Source organism: Triticum urartu, chromosome 4A, assembly GCF_056163025.1.
Source record: "Triticum urartu cultivar PI428250 chromosome 4A, HENAU_Tu73, whole genome shotgun sequence".
NCBI lineage: Eukaryota > Viridiplantae > Streptophyta > Magnoliopsida > Poales > Poaceae > Triticum > Triticum urartu.
Genome location: NC_141876.1, coordinates 600,612,869 through 600,634,025, shown reverse-complemented (window position 1 = coordinate 600,634,025; position 21,157 = coordinate 600,612,869).

The window sequence follows — 21,157 nt, the reverse complement described above, 5'->3', positions numbered from 1 at the left end:
GCATTATAAATTCAAAAAAAATCAAAAAAATTCAAAAACTTGGAAGATGCAGCATTAAATCAGGGTGTGTACAACTCTAGCTTGTTCTTGCCAACACTACTAGGAAAAGGCATGCTAGTGGCGCACCGATTTTGCCTTCTAATGGCGCACTACTGGTGCGCCACTGGATGTTGTTTTGGCTGATGTTGTTTTGGTGCTGTTTTGGTGCCATTTTGGATGGTTGCAGTGACTGTTTTGGTGCCATTTTTGATCTCTTAATATGGTTGCAGTGATCATTAATTTTAGAGCAAATTATGGCTGTTATTTTTTTGTTTTGTTTCAGAAACAGGAGAAACCAAAGGGCCCACGTCTCCCCTCCAGAGTTTTCGAGGGCCAAAGGGCAGGACGTTTGAGTTTTCGAGGCAACTCCCCACGTCTCCCCTCCACTGGCAACTCCCCATGTCTCGCCTCCACTGGCAACTCCCCACGACGCAGGTAACTCCCCTCCTATTCCATTGCCGCTCCATCTTCCTCCCTCTGCCTCCCTCCTCATTCCATTGCCGGTCCATCTTCCTCCCTCTGCCTCCCTCTGCCTCCACCATCAAGCAACTCCCCTCTGCCTCCACCATCGCTGGCCAGGAGGGCAATGACGGAGGAATCGTGGAGCAACTCCCCTCCGTCTGCCAAGAGAATGGCAGAGGCATCGTGGAGCAACTCCCCTCCGTCTGCCAAGCATCACCGTGGTGAGGCGTCTGGCAAGGAGCCGCTGGTGGTCGACGATGATGTTCCGGTCCCCGGGCAGAAGCAGGACTACACCGTGCCGCTCATGGTTGATATCCACCTGAAGAAGGAGAAGCTGGATGTCGTATGCACCAGCAATCCAGACGAAGCCGACAAGAGGATCCGCGAGATCAGAGGAGGCTCGGCGGCATGCTTTCTCGGTCGATCGACGTTGATGTCGAGTATACCAGGGAAGACGAACCTCCGCAAATGGCTGCAGTTCTGCAGTTATGCGTGGAGGATCTCGTCCTGGTATACCACATCACCGCGGCAACCAAATGGTAAAAACATCCAGTTCTGAAGTTTTTGAAGTCCTGAAGTTTCTGTCTAATTAGTAGTTTCTGAAGTTCTGAAGTAGATGCAATACTAGTTCTGAAGTTCTGAAGTTTCTGAAGTTCTGAAGTTTCTGTCTAATTAGTAGTTTCTAAAGTTTCTGAAGTAGATGCAATAGTTCTGAAGTTCTGAAGTAGATGCAATACTAGTTCTGAAGTTCTGAAGTTTCTGTCTAATTAGTAGTTTCTGAAGTTTCTGAAGTAGATGCAATAGTTCTGAAGTTCTGAAGTAGATGCAATACTAGTTCTGAAGTTCTGAACTAGATGCAATACTAGTTTTGAAGTTTCTGTCTAATTAGTAGTTTCTGAAGTTTTTGAAGTAGATGAATTTGATGCACCAGATTAATTTGATGCAGGCCCAAGGAACTCCACCCGCTCCTGCAGGAGAAGAAGCTGTACACCTTTGTTGGCTTCTCCATTGGAGGTGACAAGGAGAAGCTGAAGTTGTCTGGTTTGGAGATCAACCCCGACAAGTACGTCGACATGCAGCGCAAATGGAGATTTCCAAACAATGGAAAGAAGTGGCAGTCTTTGGCTGAGTTTGCAGCCGGCCTCATCCACCCATCCTACAAGGAAATGAAGCAGAAGATCAACAAGAAATTGGACCACAAACTATGGGGGGACAGCCCACTGCCAAACAACCTCATCGAGTACGCAGCAAAAGATGCATACGTCACCTACGAGGCATGGAAGAAAATCGAAACCATCAAAGAAGGTTTGAAGCAATGGCAAGAGGCGAAGGATCACTGGGATGACCCCTACTACTGGGGATATTGAGTTGTTTGTGGTATTATGTGTCTCAGTTTGTAGTTATGTGGTTGAACAAGTTTGGTTTTGTTATGTTGAACAACTTTGCTTTTGTAATGATGAACAAGTTTGCTTTTGTTATGTTGAACAAGTTTGCTTTTGTAATGATGAACAAGTTTGCTTTTGTTATGTAGTTATGTGATTGTTATGATGCTGGTGCAGAACACTTATGGTTGTGATGTGATGCTACTGCTATATAGTAGTGGCGCACCACATGACAAGTGCGCCATTAGTGTCCATTCCATCTATAGCCTTTTTCCTAGTAGTGCAAAATGCAGCATGATGGACTGGCTGCAATGGAAATAATGGTGACAAATGCAAAAAAATGAAATATGACCAAAAAAAGCCCGCCTACTTGCTGCTTAAAGTTCACAATTCAACGGCCTGCATATGACTAGTAACCCAATCATTTATTGGGCCAGGATGCAGAGGCCCGGCAGATTGTGATAACAGGTAGCAAGTAGGCCCCACAGGGCAGGGACGGAGACGGTTAGGCAATGTGCTGCCCGCTTTAGAAAGGAAATTGAGAGGGAAAGCTCAGCCCGCTATATAAACCGGTGCTAGCTCCGCTCGATCGACGAGGTGGGACTAAACTCCCTACACCCCTGGGATGTGCCCGGCGCGATGCTCGCTTGGGCCTAATTCAGATGGGCCGTCCCACGCCAGCCTCACCCGCTGGGTCGCTGGATGGACCGTTGGGCCATCTCGTTGTCTGCGCCTGAGGCATGCATGCATGGGAATGGCGGCGACGTGGGTTTGCATGCGCGGGTGGTGGACGTGAACTTTATCTATCCAAACTATGTTATGATTTCTACCCGAAAACAAGCTCCCGTGCGACGCGCTCCCGTGTGACGCACGCCTCTCGCGTGATACGCGATTCCGATGCGATTGCGTGCCAAATCTCAGCACGGCAATGCTGATCTTCCGACCAGGTTCGATCCGCCGGCGAGGGCACCGCCTGGAGCTCGCCGACGTCGATGGGGTGGTGGTGGACGCGCGAAGCTGGCCCGAGGACGTTGGGTTCATGATGGGCCGAATGGTGGAATTCCCGTGCCATTTGGCACGTATGGCTGCGGCTGACCGGTGGGGCGACCCCATGGTGGTTCTCGAGGTGAGTAATGGCGATGGGAGGGTGGGGGGAGGGGGAGAGATTATTAGGCTGACGCATCGGCTCTCCGCCACTCCCTCCCTCTCAGATCTCATCCAAAACAACCGCTGCGACGCGACGCTCCCAGAGCTAGGGTTTGATGACGACACGTGAGCAGCAGATGTGGGCTCTCGCCGCCGGCGACGAAGTGCTGATGGGGAGGCTTCAGGAGCTCAACGGCTGGCTCCCGACGGCGAAGGCCCTCAACGACGCGTCGGAAATGGTGAGAGACAAGCTCCGGGGAGAAGAAATCCTCTGCTGCTTCCCCAACTACGAGTGCCAGCCGGCGATGGGGGTGCTCCTCTGGGCGATGCTGGAGACGGAGTCTCTGGATCCAGAGCAGAGGGAGAAGTGGAAGGTGTTCTGCTCCCTCCGCTACCGCCTGATCCAGCCGCGGGCGCCGCCACCGGCGCAGCCGCAGGCGCCACCGCAGGCGGTGGGGATGGGGATTCCGTCTCCTGGATCCAGATGTCTCCCATCGAAATCGAGGAGGACGAAGTGGTGGCTGTGACTCCAAGACGCAGGGCCAGGACGCCAGCGACTCCAACCACGCTTCCCCGCCGCTCCCCTCGCTTCCCGAGGTGCTCGCCCCGCCTCCTTGCCCTCTCCCGCCGCCAGTAGGACGCTCGCCGGCTGGTAGCCGTTTTTGTTTACTGGCCGGTGAAGGCTCCGAGGAGGTGGAGGTGAGGGAGCCCTCTGTTTTCTCTTCAGGTATCTTTCCAAACCCAAAATACTTGGTATCTACTGCTTCGATTTAGGTAGATGATACTAGAATTGGGAAGAAAAAGGGGAACAATGTTATGATTGAGAGATGATAGTAAAAAGAAAAAAGGGTGGAAGGGGATGGTTGGTTGATTGGTCCATCTTGCAGATAAAGGAGCCATGAAGAAAAATGTTGTACCTGGGAGCTAGAGTACTAGAACGGGCAGCAAATGAGGTGTATACAGCTGGGCAAGGGTGGCGGATCAACGTGGCGAGGCTTCCCGGATGAACGGTTGTGACATCTTCACACTGTTGCTGCTGCGGTTCTCAGTCTTCTTGTTTCTTCTAGATGGTAGCTGCTATTTTGCTGTTGATGTATTGGTTTGTGTAAGACTTATTTGCTCTGGGCTTTGTTGCCCCTCAGAGTTCAGAGTTGTTGTGGCCTGTGTTGGCCTTTTGGTGGGTTGTTTTTCATGTTGGTTGTGGGTTCTGTTCCGTTCTGTAATGTCTAGTACTTTGTTATGATTTCTACTCGTCTATTTGATATGTCGTTGGTTAACTGGAAATTGTTTTTCGACGTTGTATGGTTTTGTAGGCTATAATGATTACGCACATGTGTAGATGAAAGGCACGAATAAACAGTTTCAACAAAGACAACATAAATGATTTTTTACAAGTTTTATAGATGGAAACTTCTTTAGATGCAATGCCATCTCACAAACAACTCAGAAACAACTGTATGATTGATCATAAAACACATGCATTGTTGTTCAAAGAACTGTCTCATGAATAAATTGTACCATAATTGCGAACATAGTGTGAAACAGAAAAAAAATGTTTGTTTGCAACAAAATAATCCTGGTTTGAAGCTTAAACTGGTTGAAAAACAATTGAGCCTACTCCATATTGTCTTCTGCACTGCCAAAATCCAGTGACCTCTTGCGTTGCGTCGTTGGAGATTGCGTCGGGCTTGGCGACGACCCATGTGCTTCAATCTTTTTCTCTTTAACATCAATGTAACCATACAACTTAAGTTGTTCTTGGTCTTTCTCTGCCAACTCTCTAGCAAGACCCTCCATTTCTTGGATTCTCACTTCCTGAAGAAAACCATAGGAATTGTATTAGGAAGAACTCAAAAAAGACGTAGCCATAAACTAGATGCATGTAACATGTAAAATTTGAACCTCTGGATCAATGTCATCCTTGGGAAAACAACCCGTAGTTCTATTGTACACAATGTACAGGTGACATGTCTTGCTGCCATTCAGATCAAAAAGCATTTTTTGTACATCATCTAGTCCTGCAATCAAGAACATTCCTTCTGGCAGCTTCCACGCAGACCCGGGTAAGAAGTAGTACAGTTCTGCTCCCAGTTTGCAACCAAAAGTATCTCTCATTTCACTCATAATGAGATCGTAGGTCACTTTGGCGGGTTCAAAAATTATGACTTCTGCCGGGTGTTCATCAAAGTATGTTCTCGGGACATGTGACATCTCATCATCCCTATTAACAAAAAATTCCATGACCAGCACCTAGTATCTCACATCAGAGTTAATACATTCAATGAGTAGAGGGGCAAACATAATTTTTTATGTGCATAGCAACATTGCGGCGTTGTTACCTGCTTTTGTGGAATGTATCCTTCACGTGGAGTGACTGGGGATTGTGCCATCTCAAACCTTCTCACCTTGTTATGTGGAATGTATCCTTCATGTGGTGTGACTGGGGACTCTGCCATCACAGGTTTCTTATCCTGCGTATGAAACGTCGACAGTGGGTTTACACACAAGTTTTGAAAGGTCATACCATATCTTGGGTATGCATCGTTGCGAGGTACTTACAAGGGGAGAATTGACGATATGTTGTTGGGGTGGACTGATGTGGCATTGAATGGGTGACTCTATCGCAATGTCTCGAGTGAATGGCGACTGTGCCGTCTCATGATGCTTAGCCTACATACAATCGCCGACATAAGGTTGCCACAAATTGAAGATGTTTGTATCATAGAATACGTAGGTCCTTAATATATAGAATTGGTGCGAGATACTTACAAGGGGGAATAATTGAAGACATGTTGTCAGGGTGGCCGTGAGATTGCACGGTCTTCTAACATATGCCCTTCCAAGCGGACCTTCTCCAGCATGGCCTTATAATCCATGTCCAACCGCTCCTGTAGCAGCTTACTGTCCATATCCGCACGTGCCTGCAACACATACGCATCCATCATGACTCGCTCTGTCTGTATAATACTGTCCACAAGCTTCCGGTCCTTCTGCAACGTTTGATGCATTTCCTTGTAGCCAAGGAAAAACTTTTTTTCCATGTACTCACAGTCCCGCTTATACTTTTCTTCAATCTCAAGACGCATCTTCGCCATCTTACGGGAAAACTCCTCACGCTCCTCCTTTATCATCCTGTCCACGTATGAATGTTCTTTTTCAGTTTCTTATCTACCTCAGTGCGATCCTTTTGCACCTTCAAGTCAATCTCCCGGCGCGCTTCATGCAAAGACTTGTCGTACTCCGCACGGTTGTTATGCGCCTCTGAGACCATGGTCCCTACAGCAACACATATACCCATAGTATGAAAACTGTATCCACAACCTCATCCAACTAATTCGAAACAATACGACCGTGAAAAAATATTCAGAACCAGTTCGTACGATCAACTACTACAAACTATCAATCAAAAAGCTCTTGCATGACATCCTGTACTACAATTACACCAGAACTACTCAACTATGGCAAAAGCTGGATTTTCTAATCTCTTCGGAAATGACTTCTTGGTCGAATCAATGGAAAAAATAATCAGCAATGCAATCGAAGATGGGAGGAGCCGTGGAGGAGACCTTTTGTAATCCGGCGTCGGCGTGGTCGCTTGAGAAGCGATGGCGCGATCCCGACGATGGCTATGTGAGGAGAAACAAGGTAGATGGGGGTGGTTAGGATAGGGTGATATGCGGTATAATGGGAAGGTATATATCCGTGATTGTAGGGTTAATTAGTTATTTTGAAGTAATGCGCTTCGATGCAAGTTTTTTTTAACGAGCGTGATCTTTTCGGGGCTTCCAAAACATGTGCACTGACCGCGGGTCCAACCACATATCACAGAAGCCCGAGCCATCGTCGTGCCCGTGCCAACCCGCGGCCCACCATTGCCTCCCTTTCCCTTGCCCCACCAAATTGTTATTCTTCTCCGGCGATGATGCCTGCCATCGCCGGTGGACGGTGAGAGACGAGAGATGTCCATGTCCAGTTCGGCCTCTCCGTCATCATGGCCGCGGTATGGTTCACTGCCGATGACCAGATGCCCCGACTGCCCACACATCGCGCCACTGAAGCGTTTGACAACCATATCGGAGAAGAATGAAAACCATGGGCGGGAATTTGTGAAATGCGAGAGCAAACCAGAAGCGGGGAAGGTTAAATCTATGTTCTGTTGTGTCTTTTTGCTATGAATTCTGACCCCATATTTATATCTATTTCCTTGGAATTGGGATTTAGGGTTTCCCTTCCCTTTTTCAGAAGCTGAAAACATGCAAGCATTTTGAGTGGCTGGATGAATACGTTGAGAGGCTTTAAATGGATGGCTTAATTGATTTGCCCATTGATTTGAGGCACGGGGCAACCCTAGAGGTAGATCTGCCATCGGCGGTAGATAATAAGGGTTATGCCAATGTTCCTCTGATGGTGGCGGATGCGGAACTCAAGGTGGAATTGAAGAAGATGAACAAGAACTTAAGGCAGTTGATCGATCTGAATAAGCACGCAAATCTGATGGCCGCGGGATTTTATTTTTCAATAATTGTTGTGGTATTTGTTTACTTGTTGATCATCACTCATTAGAAGTTGTTAACAAATTATTTCAGTCAGCTTCTGTATAAGCAATGTCATTTGTGCGTAATGCCTTGTATGACCAGACCAAGGAAAAGCTCATTTGAAATCTATTGGAAAGGACAAATAAAATTGAAAACCGATTTCTTGTTTCTAAAATAAAATTTAGCAAAGAGGAAATAGCTCGAACATAACATGGTAGCCCGAACATAACATAGTACCACGAACATCAATATAGTTGATCTAACACAAATAGTACGATAATGATGATTTGTAAAGTAGCACATTACATCAAGGATTTATAAAGAACGCAAATTATTTTACTACGTTGTGATGTAACAACTCCAGAGGCACATCTGGAACATGGGAAACAAATAGATAAATCCCTTGATTTCCCAGGTACAGCAGCATCATCAAGAGTTAGGATGAAAAACAATGGTTATGGCACCATATTCTGCCATGTCTTGGGGCACAACACGATGAGGCAATTTCTGTTTGAACAACAAATTTGTTATGTTAGCAAATTTGTAACTTATTCTTCTCTAAAAAAGGAAGAGCAATAAATTCATTCCAAGAATTTCTAGAAATAATTGTCAACCCATTTTCGTTGGTAATTACGAGATATGTTTGGCGCAATTAGTGGCTAACTAGGTTTTTTTTAGGAATAGTGGCTACTTGGTTTGATACATGCCAAACGTTACGTTCAGATTAGTTGCATTATTTCGTTCATTTTTTACCCAAAAAAACTATACAAAGTGTTAATTGGACAATGTGAACAATGTGGCACGAAGGTTGTCGGCCCAGCCAGTGGATAGACCGGATCGATGGTACCGGATGGAATCCATTGTAAACCAACCCTAAACCCAAAAAACCAAAAAACCCTGAACCCTAAACCCTGATAACCCTAACCCCCCCCCCCCCACCCACACACACACACACACGCGAAACCGTAAAAACATTCAAAATTTTGCCCCACATGGAAACCATTATGCATGAATTCTCTATGGGGTCATGGGATGCCATGAAGAAAGTTAGGGATCATTAGTACATGTACACGCAAGTACGATCTCTGACACGCGCATTTCCGGTCTCTGTACATGTACATGTAAACCAACCCAACATCGATCCGGTTCAGTGGATGGATGGATGCATGCTCTATGTGGCACGAAGTATGTCGGACATCAGTGTTCTTCTCGTCGCCTCCTCCTCGCGTGAACGTGCCGTTTTTCCTTTGCGCCGTCGACCGCGCTATACCAGCACTTATAGTTTGCGACGCACTAACCGCCGCCATCTACTCGGTGGCACCGTCTCCAAGATAAGGTATTACCTGATCGTAACTCTTTATAATCGTTGTCCGCCGCTCCTTTAGTAGTTGAACCCTCATAGGTTTTGCACCCAAATAGGTTCTGTGCTTAAACCCATAAGTGGATCATATGTTAAATGACCCAGTTAATTTTGTTAAAATTAATTCTCTGCTAATTTTGTTATACATTTTCCAATTTTGTTCAGATTAATTGAGCCGGATTTTATCATTGCATACGAGCCAGCAATGTCAGTTTCAGATACGAACCTTCATAATGGAGAAAATCCCATCTCAGAAATTACCAATGCAGTAAGTAATTGACTGTTTGTGTACAATTGTTTCATACACATAATTCATGTGTACTCGGTAATATTTAATGGCATGTAACAGGAACTCGCCGAAAAGCATGGTCATATGAAGTTAGTATGCTCACAGACAAGGTTCGGAAAAACCATGAAACTGTTGTCACAAGACCACAAAAAGTACATCATATCAGAAACCAGTCTTGGCGGTCTAACCCAGATGCATGAAGTGACTCTATGGCGCATAATGTTGGTTAGACTAGCCAAGAGCATAGATATGGACACGCAATCCATTACCATCGGTAAAACACCAATTCCTATAACAAAAGAGGACGTGCAAGGTATATTTGGCATTCCGATAGAAGGGGAGGATATAGAGCCACATCTGGAAATGCAAACCGACACAGAATTGTTTACCGCCTATGCAAACAATGGGCAAATTTTGATTTCTGACCTTGAAACGGCGATCCGAGCTTCCAAAGCCCCAGACGGCGATTTCCTGAGGCGGTTCATTCTGTACGTAATTGGTACTGTTCTAGCACCAACAGCACAACATTATGTGGACTCAAAATTTCTCAACCTTGTTACAGATCTTGAAAACCTTCGGAAATTTAATTGGGGATGTTTCACACTTAATCACTTCTTCAAGTCCGTTCACAAGTTTAGAAATCGAGATCACGTAAATCTACAAGGAAATCTAATTCTGCTCCAGGTTAGTGATAGATCACTACTTAATGTCCTTTAATTATTGTTCTATTGCATATCTGTATGGTGATGAACTAATTTATTGTGTAGTATTGGTACTGGGAGCACGTGCGTAGTGGCCGATTAATGTATGCTTCTAGACCCCCTCCATTGATCGCACGATGGGACGAAATGATGGCTACTTTAAGAAGCGATGCTTACGAGAAAGGAGGTCTTCATAACGGGCTGGTACCTATCTACAATTGAACTTTCTATATCCGATTTTTTATTTGGTACTAATGGTTCATTATATTTTAAAAAAATAGGCTGTCATGGAAATTTGTGCTCCTCAATGACCGTCCGAGAATTCTAATAATTTTCCAAGAAAAAAGATGAACATGTGCATCAACATGATTCGTATCGAGCACCATCACAAGGACAACAATTTAGTAGCCAGCAAGTATGTACTCCAAAGACTATTTGTTTTTGCAATATCACAAATAGGTGTCATGGAACTTCATTCATTTAGCTATTGTTATCAACGGGGTTTTATTTTGTTTACACAGATTGAAATGGTAGTTGAAGTCATGAATGCACGCATTGCTAATCATGAAAAGAAGGTATGCAGGAAGTTAATGGAACTTGAGCACAGATTTGATGTCAAATATCAGACTCTAGGTGAAGACTTGATCGACATGAAGACTAAAACTGGCACTAATCCTAGGTTGTCGAAGGCCGAGGACGAAATTAAAGACTTAAGGAGGGAACTCCATGTATGTCATACTGTGCATTTTGTATTTTTTATGAATATGTTCCTTCATGTTCATTATTGTTTGCATTGTTACAGGACTTAAAATACAAATTTACAAGGAACCGACAATCAGTGTCACAGAAAGGAGGCGTGCAGGTGATCAAAATTGGCCCAACACGTTAATATCTAAAAGTAACAAACTAATGATGAACTATCTTTGTTCATTGTAGGATCAAGTCAATGTGTGCAATTCATCCCTGACAGGAACTCCTAGGGTTAGCCAATTCACGACAGGGACTTCGAGTACACCAAGTGCAAGACATGTGACGGAAAACAATGAGGAACCACAATTAACTCCGATGAAGCTTGTCTTTGGTAATGATTACAAGTTCACGGATGAGGACATAGAGACAGCCGTTTACATCCGCGGAACATACGACCCCGTTGAAATAGCTAGAATCGGAGACATTACCCTCACAGAAGAAAATCTGAAGCGAAATTTGGACGACAAATACATTTATGGTGATGTAAGACCATTATACTCTATTCTACATCATTACTGCAACAACTGTCTTATTATTGTATGATTGAAAATTTGGCAGGTTATTATGGCATATGCTCGCATTAGCCAAATTGAGAATGATACTACCTCAATCATATCCCCTCAAGAAACCGAAAAGCTGTTACAAATGAAGGGGGTGGTTCCTGTTGGACGTGCAGCCTCATGGTTAGCTCGTGTAGCAGGAAAATTTGTAGGGCGCCGAAAGGTACACGTTTTCCACACTTTCATAGTTTACGTACACACTGTACACGACAAATTTCGGTTCTCAACCCAACCCAAATTTTACTGCAGGTGCATGTCCCACTCAATGTACACCAAAACCATTGGATGCTAATGATGTTTAATTTTGACAAAAAAGAAATTCAGACTCTGAACTCCATGAATTATCATTACGACAAGACCAAGGAAGATTCTCTTGTAAGTGTTCTCTTGCTGCCTCTTTTGATCCGCATGGAACATGAGCTCCCAAAGTACCGTAACCCTATGTATAACTCATCGTACCCTAGGTGGACTCGATTCAGTTATGCATTGACGAAGCTATCAAGAAAGGGTTGATATCAGCAGCTAAGAACATCAATTTTGCCGAATGGACCAAAAAACACTATGAGAACATACCACAACAGACCGATGGGTACGCATGGCCTCATAAATTATTATTTGCATACACGAATAAGATTACTGATCTTTAACTAAACATCACAGGACTTCCTGTGCGGTTTGGACACTGCAGTACATGTTGTCATGGAACGGGGATGAAATGACCGATATTTTGAACCAGGTAATTGAATGCCTAACTTAAATTTGTACTTTGTTTAGCTTGAAAGCTATGCTGACGTCAGTGTCGGTTATCCAATATAGGCAAGGATAGATATTTTCAGGTGGAAAATATGTACAGCCTTACTGCATTCAAATTGCAATGCACTTCGTCTCGAATCATATAAGTTCCCCATAACGGTTAGCGCTACATCAAGAATATATCATTTATTTCATAAGTCTCATGATTAGAACTAACACAGCACTCTCTCTTATACAGAAGGAGGTGTACGATGCCCAGCAAGCAGTTCTACCTGATGCTTCAGAAGAGGACGTACAATTAGTCAACAATCCTGATGGTTCCAACGAACTTGACACATCCAACTCCCAGAAGGATACCGGCGCACCCAACTCCCCCAAAATAGTGCACCCAACTCCCCCAAAAGGAAGAAAGCACGTGGACGCCCGAGAAAGCTAGTCGATCCCGAGGAAGCAGCAAAAACAAAGAGTCTTAAAGAACTGAAACTTAAATTTGACAGCAAGACCATAGCCAACCAAGTGTCTTCGTTACCATCACGGTCACGCAGAGAGCATAAACCAGCACCAGCTTTATTGAGCCCATTCAAACACAAATAGGTAGCATCAATTGATACATGCTCATGCTCATGCTCTACTTTTAGCATCATTTGATACACGTTTTGTTCTTATCAGAAAGTGGAAATAGGTACTTTTGGCAATCATGAGCATCCTCTACTTATTGCAATATCTAATGCATTGATACATTCTCATGCTCATGCTCTACTTTTAGCATCATTTGATACACGTTTAGTTCTTATCAGAAAGTGGAAATAGGTACTTTTGGCAATCATGAGCATCCTCTACTTATTGCAATATCTAATGCATTGATACATTCTCATGCTCATGCTCTACTTTTAGCATCATTTGATACACGTTTAGTTCTTATCAGAAAGTGGAAATAGGTAATTTTGGCAATCATGAGCATCATCTACTTATTGCAATATCTAATGCATCATCAGTACAAAGCTTGATTTGGCAATAGGTGGAATCGGCAATCATTTGCATGCTTTAATTTTGTCAAAAATTAATGCATAGTTCAGTTGTAACTGCTCATAGATATGGCAGGAACATGCTGAGTTATACACTAAACATAGTCATGCCAAGCTATAACTACCATAGTCATATTATTAGAGTTCCTAGCATGCATCATCGTACGGCAGAATAACACAGCAACCATAACATAAACCACCGTACGATACTTGAGTTGCTAGGGCCTTGTACAATGCAAGGTGCTTAGGGGAGTTGCTTATAGAAATAAACACAGCTTTTCTTAAGCAGAGGTGCTTATTTGTACAGGGTAGACGCATAACTAGGCGTCTCTCCTGTAGAAATAGGCACCGGTGCTTCAGAAAAAACCCTATTTATTTTTCTAAGCACCACCCTAAGCATCTAGCATTGTACAAGGTTTAAACATGCATCACCAAAATAGTATTAACAACTAGGAACACTAAACCAGAGTAGCAGCAAACTCTTAACATAAACGACAGATCAACCACCGCTCAGCATAGGTTCAGACACACCATAGGACATCAGTTTTAGACTCGAACAACAAAGAAACATAGATAACATAAGAGGACACGGCGGTCCTGGGGCAGCAGCAGCACTCTTGCAGCACATCACTTCTCTCCCTTTTTCAATGCATGTTGTAGGGCTCATTGACTTTGACAATCTCGAGGAAGCGTGCGTAGGCAGCATGTTTAGCCAGAGTACTGGCTTTATACTTCTTACCATGTCCATTGCCAGTGCTGAAGGCATGCTGGATCATGCCATCTATGCCGCCACCGATCACCTTGCAACAGAAAGGCACCCAATCTTGCCAAAGAAACGGTACTTGATCTTCACAGCAATCAGATGCCTCAGGGTGTACCGGCTCTTGCTGTGCCTGCTGTCCATGCTGTAGTCCACGTCGTCGTCATCCTCCTGTGAATTAGTGAATTAGTACACATAGAACAACTCAGCTAATCTATTATGGTACATTGACTTTAATTATAATGTTTTGAAAGTACACATGTGTAACATGGCAACTAAGGGGGGGGGGGGGGGGGCTTTAGTGCCCACCCTTTAGTGCCGGTTATGGAACCGGCACTAAAGGCCCTTACGAACCGGCGCTAAAGCTCCGTTTTCTACTAGTGCTGAAAGGCCATGGGCCTCCATGCACTACCTTCTTCCAATCCCCAAGACAAAACATCTGAAAGATGAACAGATTTTCTCCCGCCTCTCTGTACGTCGGGACGTGTGCCAGCGACCAGATCGATTTCATGCACTCGAACATCGCCGATGAACTGAAAGTGCGAGTAGTGTTCACCTTCGCAATCGCCAGCCACCTAGCATCCGATGCATACTTCTTCACCTCTTATTCACCTACAACCACATCATCAAGTTCGTCATCGTGGAGATCCAGGTGCTGCAGCAATTCCTCAAGATTTTTCCCCGTTCCGCCCGCCGCTGATGACTCCGCTCGGTCCGCCATCTAGGGTTCGTCGTCCAGGAAAAAGAACGCCAGAGGACCACGCCCAACTCCCTCCTGCCGATCAGGAAGATGATCTAAGCGAGGGAATCAGCCGGCGGTAGGTAATCCAATGAGATCTCTAGACGGCGATGGGATCGCCGCCAGAGCCAAAAACCCTAAGCGAGAGGGTACGCTAATCTTAGCCCGTGCAGGTTCTCCGGGCCGGCCGGTCCACCGGTCCAATGGTTCGGCTCCGAGACGCTAATCTTGTGTAAGCCGCGTTGTCACCATGCATGCTTCGCACCAGCCTGCATCCACCGTTGCCGCCAATCCGCTCCGAGACGCCATGTTGGTGCTGCTGCGACTGCAGCGAACATACGTGGTGGCGTTGGCAATGCCGAGGCCACGAGCCTCCTCTACCCGCCGAATCGTAGGAACAGCAACCGCATATTGACACGCAACACCATGGCGCGTACCTCCTCCGCATGAGGCTGGACGCAATCCCAAGGCACGCGAACTTCTTCGGCGTCCACATCCGCCCGATTGCACCACTAACCGATCTGGGCGAATCAGCCCAAGATCACCATCTCCGGGTGTCGTCAACGCCATTGCTGATTTGGTTTTTGATCCGATTTGCTGGAATCGGTGGCTGATGCGGTTCATCAACGCCTATGTGGCAAGGAGCTTCTCCTGCTCCAGGTTTGCTCAAGATTTGGCGTCTGCTCCGGTGATTCATTGTCAACAGGGATTTGGGGCGCCGAGCATTTCCAAGGAAGAAGGTCTCCATGGACTATTTTCCGTATGTATGGGGCTTTGTTTTCTGGCTGCGACAACACCGCCTGTATCCTTTGTGTCTTTCTGTATCTGTATTCGTATGTGTACTCGCATGGCTGTACTGTTTTCCTACTCGTATGAATACAAGTAACGTATGCCTTCGGGTGTACGGTTTTAAAAAAAAATGCCATTGCTGCCCAAGCGACCAAGATAAGAGCCCTGTTTTAGCTTCCCGAGGTCGTGTTCCTTGTGCAGTACCCCGCTGTCCGCATCCCCTTGCGCCAGGCGGCAGCACGGCTTGGCCGTCGGTGGCCATCGGAGGCGGCAAGTAGGGCTTATGATGTAGGAGCCGAAGGAAGAGTTCTGCTAGGGATTGCCCAGTCGTGGAAGAGATCGAACAAATTTGAGACGGCGCCCTCGGGTGTGGAGAAGCTTCGCTTGCCGGCGCTCATTTATCTCCCGTATTACAATATACATGCCCATTTTATACTGTTGTTTTCAAATCGATCGAGGGTGTGTGTGGAGTGGTACATGCATATACGTTCCTTATCTTTTGTTTTGGAATTTTACGGTCCTTGTCGATAAATCTGATCTCTTATGATTCCCCGTCCAAATTTTACAAATCCTACCAATGTAAAATTCACAACAAAAACAACCAAGGTACGGTTTGTTTCTACCTAACTACAATTAATATCTCGGGATTTATCATTGTCCGATGGAACTATTTCTTCACCATAGTAGACCACTAGCCGAGTGCCTCGGTCCTGATCAAACCAACCTCCTGTGCCACAACAAGAGCTCCCTAGCACTTGGCCTTCAAGTTGAAGCCCTCCTCCACCTGAATGTCGGAAATCGGACGACTAACACAAAATTGAAGGGTTGCTAATCCCATTTCAAAAGTGTGGCTGATCAATACTAGATGAGAATCGCAGGAAAAAAAATACCCAAATCACCGTGTGCTTACGAATCGGGCCAACATCTTTGATTCCTTCTTGCCTTGTGATGTCAATGATGACACCATGCCTAAGATGGGTTGGTCGGTGTTCCACACCACTGATTTCATTTCAGCTCTTCTTGAGTGCGTGTACCGAACTATGTATTGCATGTCTATTTGGTCTAATAATATAGCACATGCATCAATTAGATGCAGAGGGCAGGGGTAATCCTTCTTCAAAACAATTGTAGACGTCAAAGGACATGCTGATGGCAATGCTCGGAGGGTGAGGGAAGACTAAAGAACGTAATTGCCCTTGTTAGAGTGGCTTAGATCCGTAAATGTTATTAGGGGACTATGCTTCGGTGCCTTAAGGCACCTGCCTTTGTGTCTATGACATGTGGGCCCAACAGGTGGGTGGCCCACATGTCAGTGACCCAAAGGCAGGTGCCTTAAGGCACCGAAGGTTTACATCCATTAGAAGGGAGATTACAGGTTATGACCAATCTCGGTCGAGGAGTCCACGCCTTTCTAAGCTCAAGCAACCACCGGCTACACTAGTGGCTCCTCCACTAATGTAGTCAAAACAGTCCTCCCGGTAATCAATGAGAAGGAATACTGCAGTGTCAGGGTCTTCGGAGTCGTAGACCAACCATGGAGCAAAGTTGCTCTTATTTCTGCTATAGGCTGCCATTTCCATTACTAGTTCTTCTAGTTCCATCGGTACCGGTTTTGAGTTGGACTAAAGCCGGGAACCAGTGTATGTAAATTATCTGCAACTCATTTCTCAACTGTGGCTGGTAAAAATTCTTTACATTTTAATGGATATATGTGCATCAGTCGTTGTTTCCCAGTTCTTTTTGAAAAGCTTATCACACTCTTGCCCATTATTTGTTCTGACTAATTTAACAGATATATGTGAAGCGACCGGTGTCAAAGTTATCACATCCCACGATTCCTAGCTGTGGCCGCCTCCTCCGCCCTTGTCTTTGCAGCGGGGGTCCCAAATGAGCTTATCTCCTCACTCGCTGCTTCTCGGTTTTTGCATGCAGATGATGCTTGGGGACTTGGGGTTGCCCCCACCTCCTGTCAGGCAGCAGATGCCTCCTTTGCTACCTCTTGGTCGGCGACATGGTGATCTTCAACCTTGTCGAGTCCCGCTCGTCCTTGACATGGCCAACCTACACAACGTGCTCCGTTGATATGGTGTTCATCATGTCAAGGTCCACACTATGCTCGGCGTGGTTGCTATGTGTGCCTGGACATCTCTGGCGCTGCTGTGCACCCTCTCTACGCCTTTCTCTAGCACACCAACGTTAACTCGCCGAACATATATGAAGTAGTTTAGTTTAGCACCAAGGAAAGTACTTAAGATGACGTGGCCGAATGTGGGGAGCTAGCAGTAGGAGAATAGATACTCGAACGGAAAAGGGTTTCCTGCTAAGCAACCATCACCACATAACAATCGAGACGCTGATACAGACACACACACCATCACACGGCGCACACACCCAAGACGAGATACAAAGGTGCCGAGCACCGACACACCACCCCACCGACAATCAAGCAAACTACAAATGTGCGAAGAGGACCGTTTGGAGCCGACGGGGACCTCCACCATGAGCAACCACAACGGAGAGGTGAGGCGGACCACAATGAAGCCAGCACTCTAAAACGGTGCCTCCCAGAAGGGTACGATCACAGATAGCCGCCACCGCCTGATCTCGTAGATCAAGTTTTCACCCAGAGCAAGACAGAAGCAGTGGGAACGCCGCGCCGAATCCTTCAAGAAGGATACAACGTCCACAGATGCTGCCACCATCGGCCAGAACAAGGGCTGGACAGGTGATATACCCCGGCGCTCACATCCTTCCGTCGCACCCTAGCTTCCCCAACCACCCATAACCAAGCCACTCGTGTGGCCATGGCTGCCCGCCCGCACCTGAGACACAAGTTCCTCCCACGAACGTCGTGCGCCCCCCATCGTCCGGGCCGCCGCCCGACTCTCCAAGACCAGCAAAGCGACCGATTTTAGGACGAAGGGATGCCCACAATCGACGAAACCGCAGCCCACGTCCCGCCTTGAACTTCGCCGGAGCTGCCTAGCACGGACGGCGAATGGGGAGAAGGGGGAGCGGACGCGTCCACGATCGGCACACCCCCGTGCCGGCGACGAGTAGCCCTAGCGTTGGCAGTGCCTATCCCTCCCACCAACCTCCCCACCGGACACCCGTGCCGCCCCGCCGCGACGGTCGAAGTAGCTCCACGCAGGGCCAGGCCCTTCAACCGGCAAGGAGACCACGAAGACCGCCGCCCACTGCCAAGACTGCTCGCCAGGAAGTCCATTCACATCGCTCGCTAACTTCCAGCCATCGGAGCCGGCAAGAATATCCGGCCAACACGTCTGCCAAGACCGCCGATGCTGCGTCGCCACCCCTACCAGCCACCTGTTGAGGTAAGGATGGCCGCCCGCAGCCCAAGTCACCCCCGACTCGCACCCCTAACCGGGACGAACCTGAATTCGCCGCCGCCATCATCCCTCCAGTGTGCACCACCAGATCTGGCCGGAGAAGCCCGATCCGAACCTGCTGTAGCCGCTACACTGCAGGAGCTGCCCCACTGCCGCCGTGACTCCACAAGGCGCCCCTGATGCCACTTGGATGCATGGTTATTTTATGTACGTTCAGTGCATGGCTACTGGATCGTACATATAATAGATTTTCAATTTTATTGGAAACTGTACTTTGAGTAATGAAAACACTTCATATCACACCCTACATGCCTACACCTTCACTAGCATTTAGAGCAACATATCCTCCTTATGATCCGTCAATATATATATGAGACACACCCACATTGTCAATTAGCTAGTATATACACATCCGCTCTACGGTGCCTGTTGTAGGAAAGTTGTTAGTAAGATATAAAAGGAACAAATGCAAAACATTGTATACAAAGATAGATGTATGGATGTGGTGCAGGTTGGATACCAATTGATTTGTCGGAATTGTAGGCATTGGGAAAGAACTAGGTAGTATCATAGAGAGCAAAAGTAGCTTGCCTACACTCAGGCTCTGATGGTTAAGACCCTGCAGAGCTATGACATGGCACAAGAGTGGCATGTGTAGAAAGCCTGCATGCGTGTGCGAAATGCAAGAAGAGTGACAAGAGTGGCACACGACGCTCCAAGCATCCAACGCAAAATCCATGTCATGGCCTTCTTGATGAAACATTGGAGTGCAAATGTTGGGTGTGGGTCCAATTGACCATCCTGGGCTCTGGCCTAACCTTTCTCTGCCTTTTTAGAGGAAGGGATACCTTTCCCCCTTACATCCCCCTGATAGAGCGAACACCAGACGCGCGAGTGGGAGATAACCAGGGGCTCACCGCCCCTCTCAGCACCCACGCCAACTAGGCCTCCTCCCTCTACCAATATCCCTCAAAGCCATGGATTAAAGGGGGACGCCCAAGTGTCCCTGCGCCGGGAAAGGAGCGGAGAAGGAATGGCGGTCCTCAGCATGTTTTGACCACTCCGGGTGACTAACCGCAGAAAAGGTGGGGCGAGCCATTGAAATATTTGAAACATCTGGCCTATTATGTCATCCATGATACGCACAAGCACTACATCTACGATTGTCAAGCCTTTGTAAAGGAGGTCGTCGATGGTTTAGCCAACCTCGACTTCTAGCTTCATCCTCGAGCTAGCAAGAAACTGGATTTTATTCTTCAGAGCATCAAATAGACACCTAACCGTTGGGGGTGGGATCTTGGGAAGTGCATGGATGAACCCGGATACATATGAACCCACTTTGGAAAACACATTTTAAAATGCTAAAAAAATCTGAAAAAAAGTGCGCGTAGACATCTTCATATTCTATGTGTGTGCAGAAAGTTTCACAGAAAAACAACTTTTTTGTAGCCTGTGCAAAAAAGAAAAAAATATTGTGCCGCGAAATGCTTTTTAGAAGCACTAAAGTTTTTCTTTTTATGAAGACAAAATAAAAATACTTTTTTCACAAAACTTTGTGCCGTGGACATACTTTTGCGAACATGTATACACAATTTTTTTTAGAATTTTTGGACATTACAAAATGCGTTAAAAGTACATTTTTGAAAAGCGGGTTTATATGTACCCGTGTGCAGGACGTGCTGACTCGTGGGACACCACCCGTTGTACATACAGAAGTTTGCTAATATTTCCAAGTTTCTCTTGTATATTCATAACTTCGAATTTCCCTTTAATTATAATAAAATTAAAGCTTGCCAGGAGGGTAGGGAAAATGTATGTTAATTCCGATAAAGGGTTTAAGAGTAATATCCTTTTGAAAAAAACTTGAAAATGGATTTTATGCGTTGACTAAGATTGTTTGACACGTGCACGAGTGTGATGGAGTGACAATGCGACTTCGATTGTTGAGGGAGTCTTTCGAAGGGAGGGCCATGTGAGGCATGTTGCGTTATAGTTTTATTTTCTAGAAACTCAGTGGACATTCGGACAAATATTTCCTTCCATGTGTATGTGTCGCGGACCTCTACCCCAAACAATTGTTGGATAGAAATGTCCCCTTGTTTCCTTACCAAAATCATGTGGTAATTTTTACAGAGGTTGTTGAACTTAACTATCGGTGACTTTACTAGTCGAGATGCAAGTCGTGTAAAGAAATGTGCTTGTCCTTGTTCTTGGTCAATACTACATTTGCACCATGGTTTCATCTGGTTTTGCTATTATCACCTTTGCTTGTGTGGTTGATATCAATGGTTGTATCGATGCCCTTCACGAGGCAATATGCTTATCCCCCTTGCGCACCAGTTCATGCTCATTCTGTACCTTTATTTCTTTTCCTTTTCCTCTAACCAAACAAATAATGATCTTTTCTCATCTCAGGAAACCTAGATGGCCTTGTCTATCCTTCTTCAACCTCAAACGAACCATGTCCTTTTGAGCCAAACTACTTTCAAAACCAACCCAATATTCCGAATGAGATCA